The sequence below is a fragment of the Hibiscus syriacus genome, unplaced genomic scaffold, assembly GCF_006381635.1.
Source record: "Hibiscus syriacus cultivar Baekdansim isolate YM2019G1 unplaced genomic scaffold, ASM638163v2 tig00112762_pilon, whole genome shotgun sequence".
Classification (NCBI taxonomy): domain Eukaryota; kingdom Viridiplantae; phylum Streptophyta; class Magnoliopsida; order Malvales; family Malvaceae; genus Hibiscus; species Hibiscus syriacus.
Window position 1 is genome coordinate 719716 of NW_024063399.1, and position 11766 is coordinate 731481.

At 33.4% G+C, this 11766-nt stretch overlaps 1 pseudogene; it reads left to right on the forward strand.

The window, feature by feature from the left end:
* The first annotated feature begins 1406 nt into the window (after window positions 1–1406).
* On the forward strand, window positions 1407–10120 carry LOC120183434 (annotated as a pseudogene).
* The last annotated feature ends 1646 nt before the right edge of the window (window positions 10121–11766 follow it).

The window sequence follows — 11766 nt, forward strand, 5'->3', positions numbered from 1 at the left end:
TTAATTTTATTTTAATTCTAATAGTTGAATATCATTCGATAACTAAGTTAAATATGTAAGAATTCTTATGGAATTAGGTTTCTTAAAGATTAAGCATTTGACCATTTAAATATAAAATATGAAATTTTTTAATTGTAAGAAAAAAATATTTTGGAGATCGTAATCCTTTTTATAATCTCTGCAACTATATGTTATGACATATATATATATTACATATATAACTTTTATAGGAATATCGGAAACATATTTTGGGTAGATTTTTTTCATTAGTTTTTAGATTTCTTTTTTATAGTGCTAATATTAGGATGACTTGTTTGGAAATTTCAGTTGTTTATATGTTTTGATGGGAAAATGCAAATTTAGGAAAAGGAAAAGAACAAACAACAAAATGGACAAAGGAATGAAGAGACAAGATACCTATGAGACATCTTTGATTGTTTTCCATATTCTTCGGGCACCATTTAGAACACATCTTTCTTGTAACCTTGGATTCTGTTTAGTACTGTTGCAAAGACTATATCTGATGACCAAATCAAACCATCAAAGGATCAAATTAAGAAATTATAGTATATCATGGTGTTCTAACAAATAATTGTACGTCGAAATAAATTAAAAAGAAAAAGAAAAAAAATGATAATTGTCTCCTTCAAAATTTTAACTTTTCAAATAGTTTAAATATTTTATGTACAAATTTTATTAATAATTTACTTCCACATCTAAAATTTATAAATTTATTATTTCTAACATAAAATTCTGGTCGTAGCCTGATGAGTAAAATAAAAGCCAGTCACCAATTGGTACATCCCCCATGCAACTTCGAGGAAAGAGAACATTTCCAAAACGAAGCCTGCTTAGAACCAAAATGTCGGCTACGATAACCTTCCCAAACAACTTCCTCTTGTCTGTACACGAGATGAGATTGTGTTGGAGGATTTCTTCCCTGCAACGGTGGAGAAGCTAGGCGCAGAAGGGTTCATGAAGGTGCTGTGCAATGGGTTTCGTTTGCTAATGGATGGGAGAAGGGGATGATCACCGTCGAGAACCGTCAATGACGTTAAGTTCTCTGTTAAGTGACACATATCAAAATCAGGTAATTTTAAAAAATTATTTAAAAATTAAAATTAAAATATATATATTTAAAAAACATAAATTTTGAAATAATCTCAAAACTTTGAAAACCTTCATTTCAACCCAAACTCACATCGACTTTCGATCTTTGTCGTCGACGAAGCTCCACCCAACTTCACATCTCACGACAACTAAAATCCCTATGAAACCATGATCGATTGACAGTCGATCGATGACGAACCACGTTTTATATCCTGCAAACCCTAATATGAAAATCGTGATCCCACGAGATTTTGACGGCCAACTGACAACAACTACGACAACGTATAACTAGGAGGATGACAAGGACTACGTTAGTGGCGGTTGTCGTGGCTGGAAAGGGCAGCGACAACATGTTAGGTTTAGGATATGAGGATTTTGGAGCTTTTTTGTAATCTAAAAGAAGTTTTTTTATAAATATAATAATAATTTTAATAATTTTTTAAACAATAAATTTCAAAATTACCCGATTGTGACATGTATCACTTAAGGAGAAACTTAACGTTATTGACGGTCCAGATACCTAAAGTGATAATATTTGTAACGTCAGTAAAAAAATAATTTAGACACCTGAAAAATACTATAGTTTGGGTACTTATTTTAAATTTAAGCCCAAAAAACCAATGACAGAGTCGGTTTAGTCTCTTTTAAATCCGATCTGATTTCTGGATTTCTCCGCTCTGGTAATTTCTGCTTATATTTCTCCCTCAATTAACATTTTGAATTCAACTAGGGTTAGGGTTTTAGCCCAGAAAAAGGACATTCAAAGGTATCCCTTTTAACCCATAACCCTTGTGTGTTTGTCTCAATGAGTAATGGATTTGTTTTTTTTTTTTTGCTCAATTTCTTGTCCAGAATGCATGTTAATGGCTTAATTCAACTTAGTAAAAAAGGGTATTTTTGATTTTTCTTGTTTGTGGGTTATTTCTCAACAAAGCCTAAGATCTTTAGAACGTGATTTTCTCGGAATTATAGACTATAGTGGATCATATAGGTGGACTTGCATTTTCGAAGATGGTTGATGAGTAGTGACTAGAAATTTAAGGATGTTGCTTCATTAAGTGTTCTATGCCGGAAAAAAAAATCGGTAGTTTCCAATGTGAAAAAAAATCCTTTCAAATGATGCAGGAAATTTTAAGTAATAGGTTCTATGCTAATTTTCTTTGGATGATATAATCTGAACTGCTGTCAGAATCAGCTAAAAAAATGCTGTTTAATGGGTCAATAACAGAAAGCGTCTTTCCCTTCAGCTGCCAGGAAACTTGCTGCCCATGCTGCTCAGCAGAAGCAAGAGAAGGAAGAGGAGGAGAAGTTAATGTTGGAGAAAGCACGAGAGCTCAATGCATTTGATCAGCAAAACCATGGTTCCTTACCACAATACAATGACAAAAACCACAGCAGAGACAAGCACTACAGCAAAGTGTTCTGTAGCGGCGTTTTAAGGGAAAACGCCACAAAGTTTAAGCATATAGCGGCGTTTACATTCCAAACGCCACAAAATGATATTTTAGCGGCGTTTTTTAAACAAACGCCGCAATAGAGTGGTAATTTAGCGGCGTTTATAGTAAAAATGCCGTAATAGATACGTTTATAGTGGCGTTTTTTTAACAAACGCCGCAATAGAGTGGTAATTTAGCGGCATTTTTACACAAACGCCGTGATAGTGTTATTTATAGTGGCATTTGTTTAACAAACGCCGCTATAGAGAAGAAATTTAGCGGCATTTATAAAACAAACGCCGCAAATAGTATTGTTTATAGTGGCGTTTATGCAAAAAATGCCGCAATAGATTAATAATAAACGCCGCAATATGTTGTTTATCGTGGCGTTTTTATAAAAATGCCGCAAAAATATGCACTACAGTGGCGTTTTTTCAAAACCGCCGCAAAAAGGGTCAATATGGCTCCACACTTTTCTCCTGCCCAATCCCTAAAATCATTTCAGCACTGCTTCCCTAAAAGGGATTTCTCTGGTACAACAACGACCCTCATACGATTGCAGCCGACGTCGTCTTCTGTATGTCCTGGCGACTAGTTTTTTCCCTCTCACTAGCGAACAATTATATCACGATTGCACAGTTTGATCCCTTCTCTCACTACTGAACTTTTTCATTTATTTTTTTTTGGTATTCTGAAAATGGGGAAACCCAGAAAGCTAACGTAGTGGAGAAATATAATAGCTTTTGAATAGGAAAATAATATCTATACATATTGTTTTACTGGTTTACTGCTTGGGAGAAGTGTTTTTTGCTTTCGAATAGAAAAAAAATTGCTTTTGAAAACGTGAACAAATGATTGTGGTACAAAAAGCAAGTGTTGCATTCAGTAAGAGAAATTATCGTCGTAATGTCCACGTGGCGTCTTTGCTCTGACGATGGATCAAATTGTCGTTGGGAGGCTATCAGTCCGAACTTGCCGTCCAAACTCGATGACCCGAAAAGCCCTCCTATTGCAAAACACCCTTCCATGTGTCTGATCTCCTAAATGAAGGTAATAATTAATCGCTGAACGTTTGTGGCACTAATTTGTTTTACTATAAAATTTCATATATCGCACGTATGTAGGATGTTCAAAGCTTATTGAGAACGATGATAGAGGAGTTGATAAATACCCGATGTTTAGAACAGAATGTGGTAACTCTGTGGCGTTAAAAGAATCTTCAATTGCAAAAGCAATATCTATCCTCAATGTGATAAAAACCTTTATATCATCTATTTAAATTTTTTTAATGTTTGATTATGTTTCCAAGCCACCTCCAATCAAGTTTCATATTTTAGGTGGAAGGTCATTATTTTTCAAGTGAAGCACTGAAGAGCGCATGGAGTCTTCTTGGTGAACCGGAGGTAGGGGATTTATTTGATGAAATGGATGAAGTGTTTCTCCTATAGAGTTTTCACGAAGGAAAAACTTAACGATGCGTCATCAAACAAGGAAAACAGCTTTCTTACGTCCTTTCCCCACGAAGGAGCAATGAAGACTAAATTCTAGTGAATAATATTGTTAAGACTGTTTATGCATAACTTTAATGTTGGAGTGGATTTTAATGTATTTTGTTGTTATGTAATTGTATGCATAACATGTGTCTTAATTAAAATATATGGTTGTTGTTAATTACATTAAGCGTTATGATAGTAAATTAAGTTTATGTAGAGAAATGAAATTTAAAATCAATTAATCTTATATAAATAAAGGTAATTAGCGGTATTTTTTATCGAAAAACGCCGCTATAGACCACACTTTTGTGGCATTTGTATAAAAAAACGCCGCCATAAACCACACTTTTTTACGGCGTTTACATAAAAAAATGCCGCCATAAACCACACTTTTACGGCATTTGTTTCAAAAACGCCGCAATATGTTCATCCATTGTGGTTTTTTCCAACAAACTCTGTTTCAAGGGAAATGACTTAGAGGCGTTTTTGTATAAACGCCGCAATATAATATAACTTTAGCGGCGTTGATATTAAAACGCCGCTATAGAGGGTTACTTTAGTGGCGTTTTTAAACAAAAACGTCGCTAAACATTTGGACATTAGTGGCGTTTTATTCAAACGCGGCAATATATTTAATATTAGTGGTATTTTTTAATAAACGCCGCAATATAATAGAACTGTAGCGGCGTTTTTAAGAAAATGCCGCTATAGAGGCTTACGTTAGTGGCTTTTTGGCACACAAACGCCGCGAAATATTTGGACATTAGTGGCGTTTTTAAGTAAACGCAGCGATAGAGTACAACTATAACAGCGTTTGGATTAAAAACGCCGCAACTTTCTATAAAACCCCCAAATTTTGCGACTGAGCCCTAGCCCTATTCTCTTCATCGTATTATTCCCCAATCTCTTGCTCAGTTTCCTTCATCAACCCTCACATCGATTTTCCACCATCAGCGACATTCACAAAGGTAAGAACATCTTCCTCCACCATCGACCTTATCGCTCTTATTTCTTTATTTCTCCGTGTTATAAATGAGATAAGGTAAATGTGTTGTCTTCCTTTGGTTTGATTTATTCGCAGCATTTCGTTTTGATTCATTTTGATAGCACTTAATTTATATTCCGATTTTCTGCTTATTTCTTCATTTTGATTCAATGGGCTGATTTTTTAATGCATTTTTAGAACCCATGTCCCGAAAAGTTGAATAATTTGATTTAATTGAAGCAACGTGCACACTGGGTCTTTGTAATTTCTGCAATTTATCCATTGTTTAAAATATTTTCTGCAATTCGTCTTTATTGCACAAGAATTGCTCTACATTGCCACTGAAGAGTGTAAAATCAGTGTTAATCAGGGCTGGACATTCTTCAAGGGTACATTCATCATCACTCTGCGTTTTTTTTCCTTTTTTTGTACATTTTTAATACTTGCAAGAGGTGTATGTATTGGATAATAATAAACAAATAAGTTAACTTCTAGGATGGTGGTTCCTACAAATCCTCCTTGGTAGCTGTTATAATTGAAATGATAGAACATGTGTTGCTACTGACTTTTAGCCAAATAATAGGTTCTTAATGTCGTGAGTTTGAAATGTTCATTTTAGTAAACTTAGCTTTCATGTAATGCATGAGGTACATTATTTGATGCATCACAATATGATTTTTTTGTAAATGATGTTCTGGAGGAAGTTGAATTGGGTGGCATAGATGATGATGAGGAAGATTTACCCGCAATTAAACTTGATGTTCTGGAGGTTAATGTCTGAGAATGCATGTGTCACTAACAAATGGAAATTAGCCAATTCATATCTTCCCCTCCTCGTTATCTCCTTGTAATTTTGAACATAAAATGCTTGCTAACATAGTTAAAAGGTCACGTTTTAATCAAGAATTTTCATCACTCTAAATGTTTCTTTTGGCAGACCTAACTTCAGGAAAACTATCAAGTGATTTGATAAGAAATTAAGATATGGAATATATATCAACGATTAGATTGACTTAACAGTTCTCGTTTTTGGTGGTTAATGATTTCATAGCTAAAGAAAAGAAATTATCAAAAAAAAGCTAAAGAAAAGAAATGATAGAACATGGTTTAAATTGAGTTGGATATAATTGATTTATTTGGTGGAATTTTATTGTTTGTAACATTTGATAAGACTCATACACGACTGTTAAGAGTATAAATGCTTAGGTGCGGTGGACATGCCTTCACTCTGACACAGCTGCAAGTAGTGCATTAAACTTACTTTGTTTTCCCCCTGCTGTCTGTATTTTCTTTTACTGTTTTTTCTTGTGATAATTAAATCGGGAAATATTGCATGAATTTAACATTAAGCATCTAGATGTGAATTTCATTGATAACTTTAAAGTTCTGAATATCCTTTGTGCCATGTCATGAAGTTGTTCTTGTTTTACGAGACAGAATAATTGGTCAAGTTCAATGAAGCAAAACATTTTGTTGTTTTAATAACATATCTTGTTACATAACTTGTGGAAATCCATTTTTATGATGCTTACCACCATTGTAATTCATTTTGATGACACTTACCTTAGTCAAGCTGTTGAACTTAGATTCACCATTGTTTTGGAATTTTTAATATGTTTCATCTACCCTTTCATAACATTTCTGTATCTCTAGTTGATTATTAATGGTTTTGGAAGGATTTCTGTATATAATTAGGCTTTTACTAGAAGTTAATATTAGCTAACAAGTTTAGTTATTACTTATTTGCCTTCATCGCCTCATATTTCAAGTCGAAAAAAGACCCCTAGAAATTACTTCGTATAGAATTGGCCCATGACTTGATAGTTTGTAATATATATCATATAATCTACAATATTCACATTTAGATTATCTTTATTTTAATAGTTTAAATAGTTAATATTGTTAATTAATTTTTTAAATGCTACTGTAATCTTTTTCTTCTTCTTAAAAGTACTAATTTTAATATAAATTATATGATAATATAATGAATTAGGTTGATATGTAATGGATGGAATGATAATGATAATTGTGTGTATTGGTGACAGTTCTTTTTTTTTTTTAATTTTTTATGATCAAAAGAATTCAGTTTCTGATCGAAAGAGAAGAAGATACAAGAAAAAACGCTAACCTAAACCTAAGTTGTCCTCTTCTTACAGATATCGTTATCGTTTTTTTTTATTACTCATGTTTTTTTATTACAGATATAATGCCGAGGAGAAAAATAACTGATTTGCGGGTTGTTCGAGCTTCTGAAGACCATGAAGAAAGAAATAACGAGGAATCGAATGCACCTGAGTCTTTCGAAGTTCCTGAAACTGTTGAAGTAGAAATTCAAGGTAATCTTCGAAACTTTATTTACTACTTTTTTCATTTTCAAAACTGACATTTAATAATTTCTTATATAGTTGAAAATGCTAGAACACGCAAGACTCAAGGACGTACAACTTTGAAGGAATTATACCAACTTCCTCCTGGGCATCGTGTCAAAGTTTCAAGAAACGATGACGGTCAACCTATTGGCCCAGAATCACGTCTTCTAGCAGGTTACTTAGGCATAGTTGGACGTAATGCGAATCTGTTACCGATCAATTATGAGTCATGGGCAAAATGCCTAATAGTAACAAAAAACAAGCGTTGGATTTGTTAAGGTAATAATTTCATTATAATAGATACTCTATAGAAATTCAATACTAATTTATACTTACGGTGCACTTATTTGCTGTATAGGAGAAATTTGTTTTAGAGGTCTCTGACCATTATGTGAAGCAAGCGTTAGGGAAGAGATGGAGGGACCACAGAGCTCCTTAAAGAAGAAATACTTCAAGAATGATCTCAGCCTTGAAGAGAAGTTGCAACAGTCCCACCAGGAATGCTCAGGTACCAATGGGAAGATGCTCAGATTTTGGAGTTCCCAAAAAGGACAGGTATGATGTATTTTTCATAAATAGTTGTAACGAAATTTAAATCATCATTAAAAGTGGTTGTTTGATATTGTAGGACCGAGAGCATGTTGGTGTTTCTAGCAGGCAACAACAAAAGTTTACGCACACGGCTAGATCGAAGAGCTTTGCTTGTATAGCTCATGAGGAGGTATTATAGATTATTGAAATAGTTTTTTTGTATTCTATGTACATACTAACTCATAGTAATTACATTAAGGTACATTGTAGGAAAATACATCCGGTTCTAAAGTTGGTCGAATCCAACTCTTCGACATGACACATACGAAGAAGGATGACACTCCTATGATTGTTGACGCTGCAGAAATTATGGTACGTTTATTGGGTATATGTTTTAAATTTACCTGACTTTATTTATATTTGTATCATGATATTTTTTATTTTAATTAATTATTCACTTTATTATTAGGAAAAATTGAGGGAGAAAAGGGCGGAGTATCATGCTACTGCTTCGAGTCAAGGTATTGTTAATGATGATGACATTGAAAACCAAGATATTAATGACGTTTTGGGTCTTGAAAGATATGGCCGGGTGCGTTGTCAAGGATTATTCGTTACTCCCACAAAATATTTTGGATCCAGTTCATCACAGTACATGTCATCACAGTCTCGATCTTCCCAATTAGAAGTTGGTTGTTTAAAAGAAAAGTTGGCTAAGATGGATCAACAAATGACTAACTTGAAAGCGGAAAATGAAGCAAGGGAAGCAGAGAGAGAAGCAGTGGCAGCACAGAGAGAGACAACGCCAACACAGAGAGAAGCAGCATATCAGCAGAGATGTGAAGAATTTAAAAAACGACTCAATGATATGATGCTGATGATACAGAAAACACAGCCTCATAATCCACCATCGTAGCCTCATTTATATTATGAGCATTATGTTAATGTTACTGAACCGTGTTTAACTGAACTTATATTACATTAATGAAAACTTTTATTAATTATATTGGATTTGATGTTGCTTGTTATGGATATAGAGTTTGATGTTATTGCTGTTTTGTTTGTTGGATAATGGAACAGGTTGAAAAAATAGATTTGGGGTATTAAGCATAATTTTTAGAGCTGTTAAATTTGGTGTTATTTAGCGGCGTTTGTAATAAAAAAACGCCGCAATATACCATATATTTAGCGGCGTTTGCGCTAAAAACGCCGCTAAATCTCAACACCTATTGCAGCGTTTGTGATAAAAACGCCGTTAAATATCAACATCTACTGCGGCATTTGTGGAAAAAACGCCACTAAACATCAATACCTACTGCGGTGTTTGTGGGAAAAATGTCGCTAAAAATCAACACCTACTGCGGCATTAACGGGAAAAACGCCGCAAAACATCAACACCTACTGCGGCGTTAGCGGAAAAATGCCGCAAAATATCAACACCTACTGCGGCGTTTGTGAAAAAAATGCCGCTAAACATCAACACCTATTGCGGCGTTTTTTGTTGAAAAACGTCGCAAACTTTAGCGTCACTTTTAGCGACGTTTGTCATAGCGCTGCAAGTGTTTTTAGCGGCGCTTAAAAACACTGCAAGAAGCCAGTTTACTGTAGTGAAGAATGGGTTCCGTGGGCAAACAGTGTGAAGGTCACTTCTTTTGAAGAGGAAGCACTCCGTACGATGAAAGCTTTTTGGCTTCCCTCTGCCACTCCGGAAGCACCTGTTAAAGTCGATGCTCCTTCCACCAATACAATCTGTCCAGAGGGAAAAGAAAAACTCAAACTGAAGACCCTTTTCTCTGTCCACGTCATTGAAGATAAAAGTGAAGTGAGGAAATCTGATCTTGATAAAACTTATATTTGTCCGAGCTGCAAGGTCACGCTGACTTTACACATTATCATTCGTAGCCCTTATCTCCTGCGGGTACGTCTTTTGCAAGAATGCTCAGAAAGGTTCATGGCTGTTGACAAGGTTTGTTTGGTCTGTGACAAGCCATGCAAAGAGAGGAATTTGATTACCCTAGGAAAAGGTGGGACTGCTTTGCTGGCCATGGGGATCATCTTGAAGCCACTGATTTCAAGCATTTGGGAAGTGGTAGTGGCTTGGGGCTTGTGAGACCTGCAACTAAGACATAAACCCCCGTTTTGTTCTCTTTCCTTTACTCTTCAAAAATTTCTACTGGTTTGGTTGTGTCAAAGAAAATGCATGTTGGATTCATTATCTTTAAACAACATTTTGTTCTGTATTTCTATGAATACGTTTAATTTTATTGTAATTTTGTAAAATAGTAATGATCGTATCATTTTCTATTCCATGTTTAAATATTTGCAGGCTCAACTTGTTCCCATTGAGTTATCATTTCTTTACAATTATGAGTTTAAAAGGAAGTTGCTGAGCAAGGTTCCAGTTTATTAAAAGAATTCAACAATCATTAGGGTTATTAATTGATCGCTAACTAGAAAAATAAAAGAATAATTGAAGACAAGAACAAGTTCAAAGTCGAAACGGATCCCTCCACTTGAAGCGAAGAATAAAGTGTTAAAGAGTGACATATCTAAGGGCTACTCAACATGTTAGGAGGATAAAACATCTATTTCAGCAAATTCTGGGTTTATTTTATTGTTTCCCCGTCGTCTTCTGGCTATGGAAATTCAGAAACTGGATTGCAGTTGTATCCATTTCTTTACGAATTTGCATTGCAGTCATGTTATCGATTATTTATTTTTCGTTAATGGTAGATGATGACATCTCTACATCTTTATTTTTTATATAACCACCAGTATCCGATTTCAGATCAGGTATACTATTATATAAAGATGGACGATCCTCTCAACACAATTTGCTTAAGTGGTCTAGTGTCTTATCTCGCCAGACCATTTGATTGTTAGTTTAATATATTATTTTTTTAATAAATTAATACAATACATGATTTATAAGATGATCGAACATGAGACCTTTAGGGAAAGAGTGTAACACCTAGCCGTTGTGCTGAGAAAGAAATATATGTTGTTGATAAAAAAATAATATTTATGTTAAACTATTGTTGAAATTAATTTTATTTATTTTAATATATATAATATTAATTATTATTATTGTTATTATTATTATTTAATTAAATTTTCTATTATTTCTCATACGAAATACATTTGTGGAATAAATATAAAAATAATTAGGTTTATTTTAAAATTTAATCATATAAAGATTAAGATTTAAATCTAAATAATACCAAGTGTTCTTAAATTATATTTAGAAAATAAAATAAAAATATTTGACAATGTATTAAGTGAAAGTCCTCAATTAAAAAAAGAAAATACTAATAATTAACCGGTGTTTGCAAATTTCACACATATCTTCATAAAGATTATAAATTACATATAAAAACTAATCAATTATTTTTGAAAAAAAAAACTACTCATAATTGAAGATTAAATGACACTATGAAAGCTTATAGTATTGCCGGTCATTTATTTCGTTAATATTTATTAGTCATATAGTCATAGTACAATTTGGATGGTTATTGAAATTCAAAATTTTAAAATGTATACGGAATAAAATTGATCAAATTAGAGCATAAGACTAATAACAAAATTTTACCGATGTCAATATTTATCGCAACAAAAAGTAATAATGATCACTTTATATATCATCACTATCATATCATTTTTAGCCAAGGAAATAATTATGTCAATTTACGTATTCTAATAGTGTCAAAATTTTGTGACGGTGAAATTTATATCACAACTATATACTTATAGTGAGAATTTAATTGTTAGAAAAATAATCATCATAGTTATTACTATAACATGACATAAAAATACATCACACTAATTTTATTAATGTCATACAA